General features: G+C 34.3%; 1 protein-coding gene across 2 annotated transcripts in view; it reads left to right on the plus strand.

The window, feature by feature from the left end:
- The first annotated feature begins 10,619 nt into the window (after positions 1-10,619).
- The window catches only part of TRIQK (triple QxxK/R motif containing), a 96,871-nt gene continuing 84,586 nt past the window's right edge, over positions 10,620-22,904 (plus strand). The window contains exon 1 of one of the 2 annotated variants that reach the window (XM_030760089.2): positions 10,620-10,773. The gene's annotated coding sequence lies outside the window, so the exon portion shown is untranslated. The remainder of the gene's footprint in view (positions 10,774-22,904) is intronic. The other variant, XM_022584808.2, reaches the window with a different exon arrangement.

Consider the following 22,904-nt stretch of genomic DNA (forward strand, 5'->3'; position numbering starts at 1 on the left):
AGGTTTATTCCTAGATATTTTATTCTTTTTGTTGCAATGGTAAATGGGAGTATTTTCCTAATTTCACTTTCAGATTTTTCATCATTAATGTATAGGAATGCAAGAGATTTCTGTGCATTAATTTTGTATCCTGCTACTTTACCAAATTCATGGATTAGCTATAGTAGTTTTCTGGTAGCATCTTTAGGATTCTCTATGTATAGTATCATGTCATCTGCAAACAGTGACAGCTTTACTTCTTCTTTTCTGATTTGGATTCCTTTTATTTCTTTTTCTTCTCTGATTGCTGTGGCCTAAACTTCCAAAACTATGTTGAATAAGAGTGGTGAGAGTGGGCAACCTTGTCTTGTTCCTGATCTTAGTGGAAATAGTTTCAGTTTTTCACCATTGAGGACGATGTTGTCTGTGGGTTTGTCATATATGACCTTTATTATGTTGAGGAACGTTCCCTCTATGCCTACTTTCTGCAGGGTTTTTATCATAAATTAGTGTTGAATTTTGTTGAAAGCTTTCTCTGTCTCTTTTGAGATGATCATATGGTTTTTCTCCTTCAATTTGTTAATATGGTGTATCACGTTGATTGATTTGCGTATATTGAGGAATCCTTGCATTCCTGGAATAAACCCCACTTGATCATGGTATATGATCCTTTTAATGTGCTTTTGGATTCTGTTTGCTGGTATTTTGTTGAGGATTTTTGCATCTATGTTCATCAGTGACATTGGCCTGTAGTTTTCTTTCTTTGTGACATCTTTTTCTGGTTTTGGTGTCAGGTTGATGGTGGCCTTGTAGAATGAGTTTGGGAGTGTTCCTCTCTCTGCTATATTTTGTAAGAGTTTGAGAAAGATGGGTGTTAGCTCTTCTCTAAATGTTTGATAGAATTCACTTGTGAAACCATCTGGTCCTGGGCTTTTTTTTGTTGGAAGATTTTTAATCACAGTTTCAATTTCAGTGCTTGTGATTGGTCTGTTCATGTTTTCTATTTCTTCCTGGTTTCAAATAATGGTTTTAAACACTGGGCATTATGCAGCAGGACAGTCATTTCTGAGGGAGAAAAAAAATATTAACTGAGGGCTATGACTGCCTTACTTGCACCCTGGATAGTGTTTCCAGCCCATAGTTCAGGGAGAAGACACCTAGGTGGAGCCTGGTGGTGTTGCTCAGTTGAGATAATGAAGTTGAGAACTGGTGAGGTCAAGGCAGCTGCAGTTCACAGGGTCAAATAGCAGACAGGAGAGTCCTATAGAGCGAGAGCTCTGCATAGATAAAGGAATTACTTCTTGAATTTCAACTGAATACTAATCAGTGAATCAGTGTCAGGAAACTACCTGAATTTTTATAAAGTACTATTTGGAAGAAACAGAAAGAAATATCTGCAGGGTTAACACAGGGTCAGGAAAAGTTTGTGTCCTTACCAGCCAAAGTAGTAATTCAATAGTAGTAACATCATAATTCAAAGGGTTAGAATAAACAAAAGTGTATTCGGTCAGTGGTGGAGAAATATTAATAGACCAAATTCTCCTCTGCTTCTTCCTACAAAACTTAAAACAACCCTGAAAAGGATTAATCTAGCATCCAGCAAGGTAAAGTTCAAAATATCTGGCATTCAATTAAAAAATTGCCAGATGTGCAAAGAAATCACCCATATAATGAAAAAAAATATTCAATCAACAGTAATAGACTCAGAAGTGACAGATGATAGAATTAGTAGACAAGGATAATAAAACAGTTAATATAATTATCTTCCAAATGTGCAATAAGGTAGAGGGAAGGATGAATATATTAAGAAAAGCGATGAATGATATCAAAAAAGTATCAAATTGAATTTCTAGTTCCATAAAATGTCTGATATTAAAAATATACACTGGGTGGGATTAACAGCAGAAGATATAAATGAACTTGAAATATAAAGCAATAAACAATAAAACTATCATAAAACAATAAAAACTATCCAAAATTATATATAGAGAGAAAAAAATATTAAAACATACTAACAGATCAAGTAGTCCAATGTATGTGTCTGGCATACTTGAAGGAGACAGAAGAGTAAGGAATAGAAAAAATATTTGGAGCAATAGTGACTGACAATTTTACAAATCTGATGAAAATTATAAAACCAAGAATCCAAGAAGCTCAACACACTTCACACAGAAGCAACATGAAGAAGTCTATACCATGACATACAATCAAATTTCTTAAAGTGACTGCTAAAGGGAAATTTTTAAAAAACAGCCAAAGAAAAAAGAATCATTACTTAAAGAAGAACAGATATAAGATGATTGCAGATAGAAAACTTCTTTTTGCAATCAATGCAAGGCAGAAGAATGTGGAGTAACATTTAAAATACTGAAATGAAAAATGAGAACCTGGAATTCTATACCCAGCAACAATATCTTTCAAAAATGAAGGCAAAATAGAGACTTATTCAGGCATACAAAAGGTAAAATAATTCATCATTAGCACCATGAGTTATGTTCAGGGAAGTCCTTCAAGCAGAAAGAAAATAATACCAGATGGAAACATGCATCTACACAAAGAAATAAAGAACACTGCAAATGATAAATATGTGGGTGAATATAAAAAAACCTCTGCTTATTTTTAAAACCTTTCTGAAGGAAAATTAAATTGTTAAGGGAAAAATAATAACATGTATTATCAAGGCCATAACAAATGAAGAAATAAAATGCATGATAACCGTATCACAAAGGCTGAATAAATGGAAGTACACAGTTTTAAGGCTCTTTTACTGTAAATGATATGCTATCACTCATTTCTTATCAGCAGAAACTGAGGTGGCCGTAGGAGCAGGCCACCCAGGTAAACCATCTTATACACCAGGTATCCTTCTTTGTGGGAGTTCCTTTCATGCTCACTGGTGCTGACTGGGGAAGGGGGACATACAATGGAGGGTGGATGTCTGTAAGAGTCAGGCTTGCTAGTAATAGCCCAGTAGAGGTAGATTCAAAGGAGGATAGAACCCCAAAACCAAAGACTTTTTTGTTTCCCCCTCAGCTTCTGTAGGAAGAAGCAGTGCCTTCTGTCTGTCTTACTTGTATTTTTAGTGTTGCTGAACTACCACACATCTGGAATCCAACAGAATTCTGTGCTCCTGGGGCATCCAGAACTCTGTATGCACGTGGGATGCCCAGGAATGGTGCCAAACATACTGTGCTTATCTCCTCTGCTCACGCACATGCTCCTGTATCCAATTCAACTTCCTTAACAAAGGACAAGTTCAAAGATAAAATTATTATTAAGAATTTCATGAAGGCAATAGGACAGCATTAACCAAACAGGAGGCCCTTCCGCAGGTTCTGTGTGCCTGCACAGTTCTCATGCCATAAATCTTGCCCTGAGCGATACATCCAGGAACTCAGTAAAGATCGAGTGAAAGTCTTGGTTTATGTTAAGGGCTGAGCACTGGTTGGCCTTCCACTTGGTGGGATTGGCCTTATTGCCTCTTTTTCTGTTCACTTCCCTGATAACTTGCCCAGGTACAGAAGTAGTGTTTTCACCCTCCTGGTTTTGTTATCCCATGTAATATGATGCCAAAAGGTGTAGAAAGTTTCTGGTTTCCAATGACCCACTGAAGCCCTGTGTACTGGCAGCTGTTCACCTTGGCCACCAGTCAGGGCTTCAGCTATACCTGGTAGTATGGTGGGGGAGCCACTGGGGTTAAATTCAACATTGAAAAGTATTAATTTAAGCCATAACGCCAATAGGAAAATTTGAAAATCTTTATGATCATTTCAAAATGCGCAGAAAAAGATTTGATAAAACTAACATCCACTTGTGATTTTGTTAAAAAAAAGTCTTTGAAATCTAGATATAAAAGGGAACTTCCTTAACCTAATAAAGAATATTAAAAAATTTACAGCCAACAAACATTCAGTGATAAAATATTTAAAGCTTTCCCTTTGAGAATACAGAATATGTAAGAATGCCTTCCACCATCACTTCTATTCAACATTTTAGCATGAAAAAGACATAAAAATTATTTCAAAAAGAAAAATAAAATAGTCATTATTTACTGGTGGCATAATTATGTAGAAAAAAATATAATGCAGATAATTTAAAAAGAAGTTTAGCAGAATTGCAAGATACAGAATTAAAATACAAATGTCAATGTAGACTTCTGCTTTAAACCATGGCAGAGTAGTTAGTAACAGACTAGCCTTTCTACTTAAATAACTGGACAAGATATGTGAGGCAAGATTTCAGGCCTTGGGCATGAGTCAGCATATAGCTGTCATCCCTGAGAGAAGTAAAAAACATGATATAAAGTCCCATGTTCACTGCAGCTCTCTGTCTGAAGTCAATTTCCGGATTACAGCTTACAAAGCTGGAAAACAAGCAAAGCACATCAGTTCCACTTGCCTGTGGAGACAGATTTCAGAATTTGGGGCTGTCAGATTAGCTGGAATCTGCAGGGCAGGCAGGAAAGAAGAAAGATGCACATAAGGTAGGAACCAAAAGTCTCTTTGGGGGTTCCCTATAAGTCCTTACTCAAGGATTAGGCTGTGCATATACAATGGAAACCTTTACAAGGCTTACTAAAGACTAGTTGTTGTGAGATTGAGAGAGTAATAAAGATATTAGAGGTTGGCCAGAAATGGGAAATGAAATTCCCATCCAGGTAGAGTGAGGAAACCTCAGAAACACTCAGGGATAAAACTGAGACACCAGAAAGGCCATAGCTTAGGTGCAATGACCACTAAGGCTTACTGGAGACCTATACTAACAAAGCTCAAAATCAAGCCTGGACAAGAACAGGAGGGAATTTGAAGATAGCCAATGTAGAGGGTCTTGGAAAACATTTTGGAATTTTCACTGATCCACTGTAACAGAGTATAGAGCCAAGCCTACATAAATGCAAGTTGATTGGATATATTGAACTGACTGCAAGAAAAAAAAAAAACGACAACACTTTTCAGGGGAATATAACGGAATTCAGTGTCCTTACAGCATATCACCCACAGCATCCAGTACACAATGAAAGGTTACCATATCTGCAAAGAAACAGGAAAATATGACCAACAACAAAGAAAAATAGCAGTCAATAGAAATAGTTGTTGAGAAGGCGGAAATGTTTAATTTCAAGGTGAAGTGTTTAAAACAGCTATTATAAATATGTTCAAGGGCTTAATGGGAAATATGGCCACAATGAGTGAAGAGTCAAGGAATCTCAGTAGTGAAATAGAAATATAACACTTAAATGGAAATTTAGTGATTCTACAGTAAATGACTTTTAAAAATTACTGAATAAGCTTCAGGGCAGAATAAAGACAGTTGAAGTGGGAATCCAATCTGAAGAACAGAGGATAAGAGCTTGGAAACTAACAGAGCCTCAGGGATTTAGGGTGACACAATTATCACCATATAATTGGAATCCCAGAGTGAAAGATCACTTATGATGGGCCAGAAAATTTATTAAAAAGTATATCCAAAGCTTTCCAAGTGATATAAAGTATTGGCTTATAAATCCAAGAAGTTCAGCACAATCAAAGTAGGGTAAATACAAAGAGAAGTACACCTACACACCTAGATACGTGATAGTCACACTGCTGAAAACCAAAGGTAACATGTGGAAAGCAGTGTGAGGTGGAAAAAAAAAGATAGATTGCAACAGAGGACTAGTTAGGTAAATAATGGCAAACCTCACATCAGAAACATGGAGGCAAGAAGATCCAGAATTCTAAATAACCATCAAAAAAGAGAGGGAAGAAAGCCCTTTTCAGATAACTAAAGCTGAGAGAAAGTATCACCAACACACTTGGTGTTGCTAATTCTGCAATATGAAGGGAATTGGTTCCATTGGAGATGTAGGAAAGAATGAAACACCAGAAATGGTAAATATTAGAGTAAAACTTTTAAGTTGAGGTTTTACAATGCATTTAAAAGAAACATACATGACAACAATAATACAAAAGATAGGGTGGGAGTGTGAAAAATAGAATTACACTCTTACAAGGTTTGTACATTTGTGAAGTATCATTTATGAACAGGAGGTGTGAAGTACTGTGTGTGAAATGTGAAACTGTGAACTCCAGCTCTGCAATGCTGGAGTTGGGGAGAAAACTGAGGGTGTTATGAAAGAAGAACATAGGGGGATCCCTCCTAAATATGTAATATTAATGGATATAATATTGATGAATCTTAGCAATTATTTAAGTATGCATACTATTAATCCTAGAATTGTAGAACACTACATCTAACAGTTGCAGAATACACATTCTTTTCTAGTACACTGAGAGCAATCATTGAGATAAACCATATGCTGGGCTATAAAATGAGTCTCAATAATTTTCAAAAGTTTGAAATCTTATAGAGTATGTTGTCTAACAAATTGTAATGAAATTAAAAGTCAGTAACAATAAGATATTTATAAGACACCCAAATACTTGAAAACTAAACAACAGAATTCTAAACAAATAACAGTGATAAAAGAAAAGCTCACAGAAAGGGAAATTTAAAAATAATTTCAAATGACTTCTAGTTAAAACACAACATACTAAAATTTATGGGATATTAATAAAGCGGTTCTTAGAGGTAATTTTCTAGATTTAAATGCTTATATTATTAAAGAATAAAAGTTTAAATCAATTTTTTTTTAGTTTCCACCTTAAAGACATAGACAAATAAGAAAATTAAATAGAAAAAAAGAAATAACAAAGAGCAGAAATCAATGAAATATTAAACAGACATTAGAGAAAATTAACAAAGACAAAATTTGGCTTTCTGAAAAGAAATACATTTGAATCTCAGAAATACTTCTGTTAGGAGGGCAAAATAGTACAGCACCTTGAAAAAACACTTTGGTATTATATTTTCATTTAGAATGTGCACATGCTGTAGAAATCTGTGATTTTACTCCAGGTTACAAGCCAAAGAGAAATTCTTGCGAATCTTCACCAGGAAAATCATATAAAAATATTTATAAGCACACTGTTATAGAACAAACCTAAAAACAGCCCTAAAGCACTATCACAGGACAATAGATATAGGAATTGTGGCATATTCATGGGTTAGAATAGTATAAGGAATTAAAACAAATCGATTACAGCAATTAATTTAATTAAAACTTTTCTTGTGTACCTATTAGGTGTTAGGCACCTGGGATACGTCAATTAATAAAACTGACAGAATAGATCTCTACTCTCAAGCAACTTACATTCTGAGGTGAAGAAAGATAATAAACAATTTACATAATATATAAGTAAATTATGTATAAATTATACTAAAAAGTGATGAATGACTATTAACAAAGGAACCAGTAAAACATGGTAAGGGGACACTTGAATTTGAGTTGGAGAAACTGAGGAAGTAATACACAAGGGCAGTATATTATCAATATTATGTGTACCACTAAGAAGGAGAAAATGCTATCAGGGAATTATTTATGAGCTGCATCCTGATTTGAGAAATGTTTGTGAAATATGTCATTGACATTTTGGGTTAAATGCTCAATAAGCAGAAAAAAAGAAGTAAATGTGAACATTTTCAGCTCACTACAAGTTATGCTTTTTATGTATGCCATTTGATGATTAAAGAAATAGCTGGCAACTCTACATTTGAAATTATATCCTCAAAATATTTGTAATATATGGTCCATATTTCTTCTGTGTACATAAAATAATTCTCTATAAATGTTCTCACTATTAATCATCTGAAGAACTTTTTGAGATAATCTTCTTCTAGATTTCAGAGACAATATTGCATTCAATTATTCAAAAAGCAAACAAACACTGAAATATGTGTTTAATAACATGTCAGTTCTCTTCATGGAGTTCATTCTATATATGTGCTATATAACTGTAATTTCAAATATAGAAATCAATAGAAATGTTTTTTTAAAGTTTATTAATTTTCTGAGTTTTGAAAAGGAAGGCTTTCTTTAAGAAAACATACCCATTTTCCAGGTTTTGTTAAGTGATTTAAATATAGTACAATAGATTAAAACCAAGACTTTCAAGTATGGACTTAGAGGATCACAGAGTTTTTAAATGAACTTACATGAAAAATCATTCGTTTAAATTTTTAAACAAAATTCACCCTAAACATCTCCCTGATGTTGTTCTAGGACAATCCCACAGAAATAATAATGTGTGTGTTTGACCTAGTAAGTAGCCGATTCCAGCTACTGAGAAAGCAAATTTGGATAATTCAACTTTTAAAATCTAAGGCAAAAGACTGCTTAACAAGATTAAGGAATTTGATATGCTATTTCTTATTTTAATATATTCAATGAATTTCATACATTTTGACAGGATTATAATTTCTGCAAATTGATCCAAAATGATTCTCCCAAATTTCAATCTATATGCACATTTATCTAGACGAAAGATGATGGCACATATAATTATTAGATTCCAGTTTACAATTCAACTTACCACAAATTTAACTAAATGACATATCTGCCACTATATAATAAAGAAATAGGCATATTCATAACATGTATCTGGATGTTTAATTTTATGTAAAGCCATTTATTTCTTGTTCAATGTCCCTAGATATATTTTATTTGATATTTGGTTAGTGTATTCCTCATAATTTCTTCTAATATATATTTGTGCCTAGGAGGGAATTTTAAATTATACATGTTCCAAGTATTGGAGAACAAGCATGAGTTGAAAAATAAATAATTGAGGCCTGGATAACATGAGACTCTCCCACACCAAAAGTGTAAAGTATTAAAAGTTAATTTGAAACATGATTTTTTGGAGTTTAATTATTTTAAAAGATGCTTGCAAAACTGCTTTGCAATAGCCATATTCATGGAAGGTAAGTTCGCTAGTGCCCACCTTATAGATCAGTAAACTACTTGCAGACAATTTGCAAGGAAAAGCTATCTCATAAGGATATGTTCAAGGTAAGAAATTCATTGGCAGAGACTCATTACTCACTGTTCTAACCTTATTTCCTCACTGTGGATACAGTTTGAAAATTTATTCCTGTGTATGTGTAACACACTATTTTCTACGAGATGTTTAAATAGATACCAAGGTGTAGAGTTCCAGAAATTTGAATATATGCTTCAAACATCTGGAGTTATACATATGGGGAGTATACAGCTGTGTTTATTTCAATGATTACACATTTACATGCATACAATACATTTATTTAAATGTATAATTTCTTATATATGTGAGAATATTCAAACACATTTGCTGTACTTATTTGAATATGCAATTGAAAAAGGATTCAAATAAATAATTCACCATTTTTATTTAAATCTTACAGTATTTATTTGTATAAGGTACTTATTAATATACAATCAGAGCACTTTTTAGTGTAAAACCAAATATTTTTAAAAGATTGAAGTAACAATCGGGATCATGAGTCATACAAATGAAGAAATTTTTTGTACAGAGGTATTCGTAGCTAGCAAACTTTCAGAAGAATTTGGAAATTCAGCAGGACGAGAATAAAAGCATTTGCAATTGGAATGTGTTTCTTTTATTCTAACAATTTTATCATAGTACAGTGGCCATTTTAATTGAATCTCAAAGCACTTATCCATAGGCATTGTTTTTGTTTGTTTGTTTTTATTTTCTTTCTTACTACCTTATCTGACAAGACAAACACTTCTGGGTATTGGTATAATATAGAACAAAAAAGGATTTTATTATTTTAAAGCTGCACACATGCAAATCTGGTCAAGAGTATTAGTCTCATTTAACTCTACCTTTATTTCTGGAAGAGGAACTGGGGACCAACAAAGGATTTAGAAGGACAGAAAATAAAAGTACCTTTTTAGACTCAATTCCTGGCCCTGATATCTTGGGAGATTTCAGAGGATCTTCCAGTTAGTCTGTTTATACTTGTCCAGTTCTTTTGCATGCTATTTCCTTTCTCAAGGTTTTCTTTTGTTTGTTCGTTTGTTTTTAAAGATTTGATGTGCTGTCCTAGAGAAAAGTGACTTATATTTCAGCAAGAGAAAAATTATATTGGAAGTCACATAATTTTTTTAAAGAAATTTGAATTCAATTTATCACAGTATAAAAATAATGACTGCAGGCATTTTTTCATGTGTTGAACGACTGAATAAACGTCACTCACAGCCTCAGTTTCTTCGTTCTTAAGCTGTGGATAATAACATCTCGCAATGGGTGTTTTGAGGATTATATAAGATATAAATCATTCAATTGTCAGATGCTTTGCAAATAATAACTAATAACAATATTTCATTCCAATTTTGTAGGTGTGAAGACTGGGTACCTGGACATATCTCCAAATCTTAGTTGTTGGTCAGATTTCAGGAATCACCTTTCCTAAACTGGTTAATCTGTTAAAAGCTTGAATCTGCAAACAACATCGTTTTCAGACAGTTCATTCTTCCATCCAGGGATGCCCCCCCAGAGTGTGGATGGTATGTGTGCATGTGTGTTACGTGAGAAAAGTTCAATAATCAAAAGAACGTATTTCTGTGCTTTATATTGAAAAACAAGTCGCAGTCCTTATTTTCAGTTTCCGCGGTCACTTTGTGAGACAGGTATCAGAGCCTGGGAATCGCGTCAAAAGGAAATGCCACAGGTTCCGCGCATTTCCTTCCAGGACCCGCGCAGAGGCGGGAGAGAGAATGACCAATTGGAGCGCAAGTTTAGGCTACTCCCGCCCCTTTCCGTCGAGCCCCGCCTCTTTTCCGTACCGCCCTCTAGGAGTAGGGGTGTGCAGCAGGCTCGTCCCGCCCCCTCCTCTGAGTGACAGGACCGTGGACAGCAACATTTCCAGCCGGACACATAGTTTGTTGGCCCTTGCGTTGGCTGAGCTAAGGTGTGTGTGTCCCGCGAGGGCGAGGGGATTGGGGAGGCCCTGCCCGGGAAGCTCGGGGTCGGGGACTGAAAGCAGGCGCACCTCCTTAGTGGGCCCCCAATGCGTTTAGGAGACGTTCGATCCGCCCCTGGGAGCGGCACTTGGGCGGGCTGGGCGGAGGGGGGGCTCTGGAAGAGGAGGAACCCAGAGACCGGGAAACCCAGTAGGTACGGTAATAACTTAAGGACCCTTCCCGGAGAGCAGGGAGATCGCGGTGGGGGTGGGGATGGCGGGCGCGGGATTAGTGCGGTGGGTGGGCGTGGCCGCCGTGGTTGCTAAGGAACGCGCGGTTCCCGCCCTGCCAGCGTGTCTGGCGCTGGCTGCTGGGCCCTAGAACCGTAGCCCCACCCACATCCCAAGGCCTTCCACTAGGGTAGGGGCTGGCTCCCGTGTGCTGTCAGTTAATTCGCGTCTGTTAATTTCACTGTCCTGATCTCTGCGTCTATAGTTCCCGCTCAGGCCTCCCTCTCTCATGTTACTCTTCTCAACATTTTTTCTCACTCCCCTTCTAAAATGAACAAGTATTTGCAGACCAAAACATGTGCAGAGAAGGGCTTCAGGCAGCCTGAGGTGGCTTTATTGCCAGGATGGTGGGGCGGGATGGGTCTTTTCCTGGTGTTTGGTGAATCCCTGAACCCACATGGTGTCCATGTGGATGACTAGGAAGAGGGAGATAGAAGATCTGATATCTTCCACCTGGAATTCTTTTTAATTGGTGCTGCTGTTTGAGCTCAATGAGCTTCTCAGGAAGTTGAGGCAGTTCATTATTGGACATGCCCTAATATATGATCTCCCTTTCGGACCCTATTATGGAGAAGGGTGGTACTAACCCTATAAAGCCCTCTTTTGCGTCACTGTCCCATATTTAATGATTACAGCAGAACAAACATTCCAGAGAGAAAATACAAAGGAGCTAAGAGTCTGCTTTTACTTCCTTCTGCTAGGTTTACTGTATAAATCCCCAAGAAGGAAGCTTGTACTACTTGTTACCACTGGGAAGAAGACTGGCCTAAAAGTCAGGAATGTAGCAGAGTTTGGAAATATTTGCCCTTGGGCAGTAACCCTCATAACTGTTTTCTCATCTGGAAAGTGGAGATACTTATGTGCCCTTTATTTCTAAAAAGTAAGGAGGAATAATTGGTTGTGAAAGTTATTAAAGTAATGATCTACACGAATGTAAACTGTTATTGATTACACTTTTAATCTATCTTTTTGTCTCTATGATCTCTGTTGTTGATTCTGTATTAGTTCTTGTTAGTACCTGAAATGTCTTGCATGATATATATTTTTTTCCATTGACACCACTAGATTTTTTTCAAGTATATTCATAGCCTGAAAGAATTGGTAAAGAGTACTTTCTAATTCAACGATGAGTGACCTTTTTGGTGTCATATACCATTGACTCTCCCCTTAGAAAAAAACACAATTACAAGCATAAGTGGACCTTGGATAAAGAACATCTGTTTTTGATCAACTTCTTGAGGGTTAAGGAAATTACTCTCCCACCTTACCTCACTCCAAAGAGTGAGTAATTTATATCCAAAACTACTTGGCTGGGAGCAGAATTGGGTCTCTTTCCTTTCTTACACAGTGCATCTCACTGTAGCTTACCTTAGTTCATGGTCTTCAGTGAATCCTTTTTCTTTTCTTTTCTTTTCTGTATTTAGTGTTTAACAAACATGAGCTACCAATGATCAATAAACTGTTGCTGTCTTTCAAAAACATGTAAATTGTATTTTATTCCAGATGCCCTTTGATCATCCTCTTAAAGAATATTTTTATATTTAAGCAAGTAAAAGATAAATTATTGTCAAATATTTTGGGAAAATGTAAAATTTTATTTATGTAATTCTCTCTTCTATGAAAGTCCATTTTGGACAAAGAAAAGCTGATTACTTTTAGTGTATGCTACTAGAATTATTTAATTTAAATGAATGATCTTTTATAACATTATAATTTCCCATGTCTAAAAAATATTGTGTTTGACTCCACTTTGGCTCTTTTCCTGTTTTCTGTATTAAAATGGAAGGCTAGAAATAGAGATATTTTGTTTGTTAATGTACCTTTATCTAGCTTTATCGGTAAAAGTGGGCATCAGTAGTAGATACTATCATTAGACAGAGAAAACAATGAAAAGGAAAAATATATAGCTTTTGTAATAAACATAAGAGTATTTAGGAGCACTGATTGTTTGTTTAGCACTTATAATTTTATTCGAACTGTTTAATATTTATTCCTTTGTTTACTCAACCCACTTCATTTCTAGTGGAGAAACTAGAATAAAGACAAACTGATTATAGCAAGAATTCTAATGGAATTAAAGTTTTAGGGCCTCAATAAATAATAGCTCTTCTCTCGAATTTGTAAACAGACAGGTGGAGTTGGCAAGATCTGCTTCCTTACTACAGAGCTGATTGGACATAGTGCTTTCAGTGGGAGACCAAAAATGAGTACTAGAACTTCCTTCCCCTTTTTAGCTCCACTCCCTTTCTCAGAACCTAGACTTTAGTCCAGTGAGAGAAAATTTCAGTTTAAAGAACAGATGCACTTACTCAGAATTGCTGGTCTGTATGATCCAGGGCAGAGAAGGAAGAAAAAGAAGATAAACCCCTAGTGTTCACAGGTTTATAACAGGTTATCTCTACCCATTGGAATAATATGGGCCAAAGGATTTCAGCTACGGATCATGTAACTCCCCTGTTGGGAAGCTGTGAATACAGAGTGGGATCTGAGGCCAGGACTGTTAATCTAGTGCTCTGGTTTTTCATCCTGGAGTGTACCTCTGGGCCATTTGAAATATGTGGAGGTGTTATTAAATTATTATGATATCTTTAAAAGCTACTGGCTTTTAGGACCCTGACATTTAAGGATGCTGAATATTGTATAATGTAGAGGTCCACCAGCTCAATGAAAGCTTTCCTTCCCCTACTCCAATGCCAAAATCATCTCCAGACTATTCCAGTGGAAGTTCCTCCATATAGAAACATGAAACTAGGCCAACTTTCACCCTAGTCTTTGTTCATATGTGCCATGTTTTTTCTTTCTTTTTATTTTTTTTAATTGAAGTGTAGTTGATTTACAATATTGTATTAGTTTTAGGTTTACAACAGAGTGATTCAAAATTTTTATAGATTATACTCCCCTTAATGTTATTATAAAATATTAGCTATATTTCCTGTGTTGTACAATATATCCTTGTGGCATATTTATTTTATACATAGTAGTTTATACCACTTAGTCCTCTATCCCTATCATGCCCCTACCTCTTCCAATCTCCCCACTGGTAACCACTAGTTTGTTCTCTGTGAATCTGTTTCTGTTTCATTATATTCATTTGTTTGTTTTATTTTTTTGACTCCACATGTAAGTGGTAATTTACAGTATTTGTCTTTCTCTGTCTGACTTATTTCACTAAGCATAATACCCTCTAGGCCCATTCATGTTGTCAAAAATGGAAAGATTTCATTCTTTTTATGGCTGAGTAATATTCCATTGTATATATACACACCACATCTTCTTTATCCATTCATCTATTGAGTATCTACCATGTTTTTGATATCAATAGATTTGACTCTAAATGTGAAGGTCTTAATAAAAACACTGCTTAGAATGTAGTTATTTTTTGGTATTCTCTCAGAATGACTAAAATTACGTTAATGGAAAATAGCAATACATAGTTCATCATATTTAATATCCTTAAGACTGAATATATCCTTACTGAACATATAAGAATCATAGGCTCCTAGAGCTAAATTTTTTTCACCCCTATTTTATACATTTAATTCTTTCTTGTATGGTACAAGTGTTAAGTATCTTTGCAACAATATAGTGAGTAGGTATATATTTTCATCAAAAAGAAAAGATGACTTCTTAGCTTACTTTTTAGTTTTGAAATGTTAACAATAGAAAGATAAATACTCTGTACTCAGTGGTTTAACAAACTCTGTTGTGTTGAATCAGAAGGTGGAGACAGTTCTGTAAATGAGAGGATCTTTTCAATTTCATGGTTTTCAAGCCAATAAACATGGAGAATGAAGCAGGAATAAAGTAGCTTAGTTCTTCTATAGTAGTATTATGTAGGACAAAGTGCAAAAACAGCAGACCAATTAGATTGAACAACTTAAAATTTTGGGGAAATGAAGGGAAGATAGTTTAATACAAAAAGCATTTTTTACATACTTTGAATTTTAAAATATTCAAATATTTCAAGATACAGAATAAGAAATTATATGGATACCTGTGACAAAATCCTAATTGTAGATTACAGTTTATAACCTACACCAGCTAGAAAGTGCACTGGACTGAAAGTTTTAGACTTGGCTCCAGCAATAGAGATATCATTTGTTGGGTTTTATAATGTCTCCAGGCATCAAGTTCCTTATTTGTGAATAGAAAGAGTTGAAGATTTATTGTTTTCTACCAGTTTTTTCTGAAGAATATGCTTGAGTATTATGAAAATTCTCATTATTCACAGTGATTCACTTATAGCAGTTTATAGCACTGAAACTTTCTGGGCAGGAGTATATTAGATATTTTTTAGGTATAATTTTAAAAAGCATATCCCAGTTCCTGATTTCATTTTTTCTGTTCATAGAGATCTGTTCTCTGTCTCTTCTCCTTCCCTCAACATCCCCCTCACCCTCCACACATGCACACACTTGGAAAACACTGGGCTATGTAGAAATGATCTATACAGGCTCTTTCAATGCCAGGACTTTCTGGATAAATTCAGCATTTGAAATGAATAAAGTGGAACAAAAAATTCCCACAAAACCAGGGAAAAGGAAATTGGCAGAATACTCATAGGCATACCTGTGAAAATCTGAGAAGAATTTTAAGCTAAGGAAGAATATTTGAAGGAATTTTTTGATATCTAACACATGCAAGAATGCATAGCCTCTATGGATAGGAGAACTTCATATAAAAAGAGCAACAATTAAGTGACACTAGGAAGAGAATAAGATAAAACAAAAAGAGGACAAAAAAACTGAAAAATGTGAGAACTGTATTAGTTTTATATTCATGCTGTATAATTTCTGTATTTCAAAGTCTGATATAGGTTTTACTGGGCTGAAATCAAGGTATTGGCAGGGATGCATTCCTTTCTGGGGGCTCTGGGAGAGACTGTTTCCTTGCCTTTTCCAGCTTCTGGAGGCTACCCACATTCTTTGGTTTATGGCTCCCATCCTCCATCTTCAAAGCCAGCAACATTGCATCTCTCTGACTATTCTTTTGTAGTCAAATACATTATGACCACAACTAGGAAAACTTAACAACATTTAAAGACTCAGCTGGATAATCCAGGAGGTTCTTCATTTAATCACATCTGCAAAGTTCCTTTTGCAATGTAAGGTAACATATTCACAAGTTCTAAGAATTAGGACTTGGACATCTTTGAGGAGGGACATTTCTGCCTATCACAATAACATATTAAAAGTTCATATTTGAGGCAGTAAAGAGCAGAACTGATGTTACAGTAGAAAATCTAATGTGTGGAGAATAGACTTGAAAAAATGTCCTAGCTGAAATACTGAATGCATGAAAAGAGAGAAAGATGAAGTCCATTATATGAACATTTGGAATTTCTGAAGGAGAGACTAGAAAATAGCTAATTGTTCCTAAACAAGAGAACAGAACATTTGAAAAAAAGTAACAAACAAAGGGATAACAGGAAATAAAAGTTTTATTAACTAAAAAATGACCAATGTATGCAGAAAGGATATTTCTTATATGAGATGTAACAACTCAGAGACACAATATCAAAATTTTTTTCAAATTATAATGATAAAGGAAAAAAAAATTTCATATGTATAGAAAGAGAGAGAAAAAATTGCATATTATTATCAGGAAACAAAAATTAAGCTGGTCTCAGACTTCTTTTCTGTAGTATTAAATACGAGATGACAACAGAGCAACATTTTTAGAGTTTAAAACAAAATTCCATGCAATCTCTTGTTCACACACAGCGACAGAAAACCACTCTTAAATATATAAAGAACTCTAAACTACATACTTTCTGCTTTGGGGGGGAAAAAGGACAATAATTTATAAGAAGCTGATACAATATAAATACAAAAGTGATGGTGTATTAAACAAACAAAACTGATGATATATCTCAGAGCCCTAGAATATAGAGGTGGCTTTAATAATTACGTTAAGTCTAGTTAAAAATTCAAATGTAACAAAAAAAACTGCATGAGAAGATATATAATGTAAAAATTAATTCAGCAACAGCAACGTAAATTTAAATAAAACATTGTGATTTTTTGATTTATTTATGCCAGAGATGAAACCTGGTAATTCAAGAGTATGAATAGATTAAAAAATAAACCATAGCTCAGCAAACTATGACCTGGAGCCCACCCACATCTGGCTTGTTTTTGTAGGACCCATGAACCAAGAATAGTTTTTATGTTTTTAAATGGTTGAAAAAAATCAAAACAATGATATTTTGCAATGTGAAAATTATATGAAATTCCAACTTTATTGTTTATAATTAAAGTTTTATTGGAACACAGCTATACTCATTTGTTTACATATTGTCTATAGCTGCTTTTGTGTTAAAACAGCAGTGTTGAGTAATTGCAACAGAGATGTAAATGTGGTGCTCTCGTAGTAGCTTTGCATTGCTTCTCAGAGCACTACAAATCACAGTGACAAAATTGAGTTATAACTTAATTTTGTCTCTTGACCTGCAGAGCCTAAAATATTTATGATCTGGCCCTTTACAGAAAAACTTTGCAACTCCTAACCTAAACTATATATATGGACTTTAGTGTATAAGACTGAAACTTTCTTTTCAATTCACGGTACCCAGATTTACTCAGTTATTGCCCTTCAATGTTCTACTTACCCTAGCAACTCTTTGGTCTTATATGGACTTGGGTTAAAACCAAGAATCTATTATTCTTTATATTTAATAATCCAAATTTTCTCTTTTTCACCTCTGTGCTTTAGAAAATTCATGTAAAGATTTTAGAATATCACTTCCAAAGACAAAAATCAGTTAATACTGCAATACTGTAAGAAGAAAAAGTGAATACTTTACTATTGTATGCCAAAATTCTATGTGCTTATAGAGATAGATAAGCATGTACTACATTTAATAAGTAGGTTGTATGTCAATCATGTAATAATCAAGTATTTGTTTGGCAAGTATAGGTGAATTATTTCAGAAGAAGTGACCTTGAAACAAGGTTTTGAAGGATATTTGTAAATTTAAGGTAGTTAAGTCTGGGGCTAAGGTAACACGGAGAATAAGATTTGTAAAGCCACTAAGCTGTCAGTAGGGTCATGTGATTGGGAAATGTAAGAAATTCAGTAGCTGGAACAGAATTTGGAAAAAAAAGTGGCTGGAGTTGAGGCAATAAGACCTGCTAGCCCAGGCCAAGAAGGCTTTTAAATGTCAGTGCAAAGCAATTCTCATCTTGTGGGCAATGAGGATCCATTTCAGATTTTTGAACTGTAGAGCAACATGATCAGATTAGTATTTAGAATAATGGTTCTTAAATTTTTCAAGTACAGCACTCCCTAAAATTCTTTAATGTTATGACTTATAACTTCATGAAGCAAAAGTTGCCTTGGGATATACCCATTTATGTTATATTTATAACATTTTTTCCTCTGAGGGGGATATATAAACAATACCCCAATTTCTTTTCTCCATTTTACAGATGTAAAGTCTATATCTCAGATAAATGATCTGAACACACTCTTCCCTGTAGAGGAAAGTGAGTGTGCTCTGTGATTAGACAGATTTGATTTCAAATCTCTACCCTTACCTTGTTAACTGCATGCTTGGAAAAGTCACCTAATCATTAGAAAACCTAGTTTTCCCAGGTGGGGTTAATTGTACATATCCCACAGGAATATTATGAGAATTTCTGATAATGCATGCGCCATGCTTAACACAGTAAATGGAAACTGCTGATATTATTATTATTACTAATATTAATCATCATCATTATAAGGCTTCAACACCCATTATTCACATTTTCAAAACACAAAAGTTTTGAAAAATTATTTTTTTCTAAGTTTTCACAAACTAATTGGAGGCAAACCATCTTTGAAATGACAAGGTACTACTTATATAGTATTTATTTTTCTAGTCAGTGTCAATATTGATAAGATTTTGCTGTGAAGTATTGATGTGCTGCCCCTATACTCCTCTAAGAGTGTCATGTAATTATGGTAGACATGGGACATATTACCTTTCTATAGTCTCCAAAACACATCTCGCCCATTTTATTTTTATTTTATTATTTATTTATTTATTAGAATTTTTAAAAATTAAAAAAAAAATTTAAAGTCTTTTAAAAAGACTTTAAAAAATCTGGACCATCCTTAAAGTCTTTATTGAATTTGTTACAATATTGCTTCTGTTTTACGTTTTGGTTTTTTGGCTGCGAGGCATGTGGGATCTTAGCTCCCTGACCAGGGATCGAACCCGCACCCCCTGCATTGGAAGGCAAAGTTTTAACCAGTGGATCACCAGGGAAGTCCCTCAAACATTTTAGATAAGGACTACAGATCTATATTATTGTGATTTATTTTAATAACAGCTTCATTGAGATATGATTCACAATCATAAAATTTATCATTTTAAAGTGTACAATTCAGTGAGTTTTAGCATATTCACAGAGTTGTGCAATCACTACTATCTAATTTTAGAATGTTTTCATCACCTCAGAAAGTACCCACTATCAGTCACTCCCCATCTGTTCTGCTCTCACCCTCACCGTTAATCAAACTTTTTCTGTCTCTATAGATTTTCTCATTATGAACATTTAATATAAAGAGAAAAATAGGAATGATGCATTAATTGGACTTTTGTGAACGGCTTCTTTCACTTAGCATAATGTTTTCAAAGTTCATCCATGTTGTACCATGTATCAATATTTCATTACTTTTTATGTTGAAATAATATTCAATCATATGGTTATACCACATTTTGTTTATTTATCATGGATTGTTTTCACTTTCTGGCTATGAGGATAATGCTATTTACATTTGTGTACACATTTTAATGGGAACATACATTTTCATTTCTCTCACGTATATACCTGGGAGTGGGATTACTGGGTCACATGGCCATTCTGTTTAGTTTTTTGAGGAACAACCAAACTGTTTTCCAAAATGGGTGCACCATTTTGCTTTCCCACAAACAATGTATGAAGGTTCTAGTTTCTCCACATCCACAGCAACACTTCTTATTATCTGTCTTTTGGTATAGCCATCCTAGTGGGTATGATTTGAATTGTGATTTTGATTTGAATTTCCCTAATAACTGACGATACTGGGTATCTTTTCATGTGCTTATTGGCAATTTGTATTTATTCTTTGAGGAAATATCTATTCAAATCCCTTGCACATTTTAAAATTGTTATTTGTGTTTTTACTGTTGTAAGCGCTCTTCATATATTCTCTGTATATGACCCTTATCAGTTATACAATTTGAAAATATTTTCTCCCATTCTGTGGGTTGTCTTTTCATTTTCTTGATCATGTCTTTTGGAATACAAAAGTTGTTTTATTCTGATGAAGTCCGATTTACCTATCTTTTATTTTGTTGCTTGTGCTTTTCATGTTGTTTCTAAGAAACTATTGCCTAACACAAGGTCATGAAGTTTTACTTCTGTGTTTTCTTCCAAGCATTTTATAATTTCAGCCTTTACATTTAGGTCTATGACTTGGTTTGACTTAATTTTTGCGTATGGTATGAAGTAGGAGTTCAACTTTATTCTTTTGCAGCATCATTTTTTTTAAAAGACTATGCTTTCATATTGTGACTCTTGACCTGAATTATCATCATTATTTTCAAATCATCTAAAAATTGCAAGATATTTTTTAATTGAAATACAGTACGTATGTATGTACAGTATGTATTGAATACATACAGTACAGTATGTATTGAAATACATTATGAAATGATCACCACAATAAGTCTAGTAACCATCTGTCTCCATACAAAAATATTATTGACTGTATTCCTTATGCTGTAACTTATTTATTGTATAACTGGAGTTTGTATCTCTCAATTCCCTTCACCTATTTCACCCACCTCCCCACCTTTCTCCCTTCTAGTAACCACCCATTTGTTCTTTGCATCTATGAGTCTCTTTTCATTTTGTTTTGTTTGTTTATTTGTTTTCTTAGATTCTACATGTAAGTGAGATCATGCAGTATTGGTCTTTTTCTTCACCTGATTTATTTAACTTAGCATAATACCCTCTTGATTCTTTTGCATATAGCTATCCAGTTTCCCCAGCACCATTTATTGAAGAGGCTGTCTTTTCCCCATTACGTATTCTTACCTCTTTTACCTCTTTTGTCATAGATTTATTGATCGTATAAGTGTGCATTTCTTTCTGGACTCTGTCCTATTCCATTGATTTGTGTGTCTTTTTTTGTGCCAGTATCATACTGTTTTGATTACTGTAGTTCGTAGTGTAGTTTGAAATCAGGGAGGGTGATACCTCCAGGTTTGTTCTTCTTTCTCAAGATTGCTTTGACTATTCTGGGTCTTTTTGTTTTTCCATACAAATTTTAGAATTGCTTGTTCTAGTTTGGTAAAGAATCCTTTGGGGTTTGATAGGAATTGCATTGACTCTGTTGATTGCCTTGAGTAGTATGCTCATTTCAACAATATTAATTATTTCAATCCATGAGCACAGTATATTTTTCAATTGTTTGTGTGGCTTCAATTTCTTTCATCAATGTCTTATAGTTTTCTGAGTACAGGACTTTTACCACCTTGGTTAGATTTATTTCTAGGTATTTTATCCTTTTAAATGCAGTTATAAATGGGATTGTTTTCTTAATTTCTCTTTTTGATAGTTCATTGGTAGTGTATAGCTATGCAACAGTTTTTGTATATTAACTTTATTGAATTCATTGGTGAGTTCTAATAGTTTTGCGGTGGTGTCTTTAGGATTTTCTATGTATTTATATATGTATATAAATTATATAGTATATACATATTTTATATATATGTGTATATATTTATATATATATTCATGTCATCTGTGAACAGGGACAGTTTTACTTCCTCCTTTGCAATTTGGATTTCTTTTATTTCTTTTTCTTTTCTCATTGCTGTGGCTATGACTTCTGATACTAGGTTGAATAAAAGTGGCAAGAGTGGGCATCTTTATCTTGTTCCTGGTCTCAGAGTAAATGATTTCAGCTTTTCACCATTGAGTATAATGTTGGCTGTAGGTTTGTTATACATGGCCTTTATTATGTTGAGGTACATTCCCTCTATACCCATTTTTGTCGAGAGTTTTTATCACAAACAGATGTTGAATTTTGTCAAAAGCTTTTTCTACATCTATTGAGATGATCATTTTTTTTAAAATTTGATAATGTAATGTATCACATTGATTGATTTGTGAGTATTGAATTGTCTTGTGTCACTGCGATAAATCCCATTCGATCATGGTGTATGATTCTTTTAATGTATTGTTTGATTTGTTAATATTTTTTTGAGGATTTTTGCATATATGTTTATCAGTGGTGTCGGCCTGTAATTTTCTTTTTTGTGGTCCCTTTTTCTGGTTTTGGTATTCAGGGTGATGTTAGCCATGTAAGATGAGTTTGGAAGTGTTCCTTCCTCTTCAATTTTCCAAATAGTTTGAGAAGGATCAATGTTAACTCTTTAAATATTTGGTAGAATTCATCTATGAAGCCATCTGGGCCTGGACTTTGTTAAGAATACTTTTTAAAATTACTGATTGAATTTGTTAATTAATTATTGAGTAAATATTAATTTATTTATTAATGACTGAATTTCATTACTTGTAATTGGGGTCTTCATATTCGGTTGGCCAAAAAGTTCATTCGGGTTTTTCCATTACATCTTGCAGAAAAAGATGTATGTTTTCCCATACGTCTTACAGAAAAACCCAAACAAACTTTTTGGCCAACCCAATATTTTCTAAATTCTTCCTGATCAAGTCTTGGGAGATTGTACATTTCTAGAAATTTATTCATTTCTTCTAGGTTGGCACATAATTGGTTGTAGTAATCTCTTATGAGCCTTTGTATTTCTGTGGTGTCAGTTGTAACATCTCCTTTTTCATTTTTCATTTTAT

Source organism: Delphinapterus leucas, chromosome 17 (assembly GCF_059928025.1).
Source record: "Delphinapterus leucas isolate spDelLeu-1000000601 "Yukka" chromosome 17, BTC_Dleu_Yukka2, whole genome shotgun sequence".
NCBI classification, from domain to species: domain Eukaryota; kingdom Metazoa; phylum Chordata; class Mammalia; order Artiodactyla; family Monodontidae; genus Delphinapterus; species Delphinapterus leucas.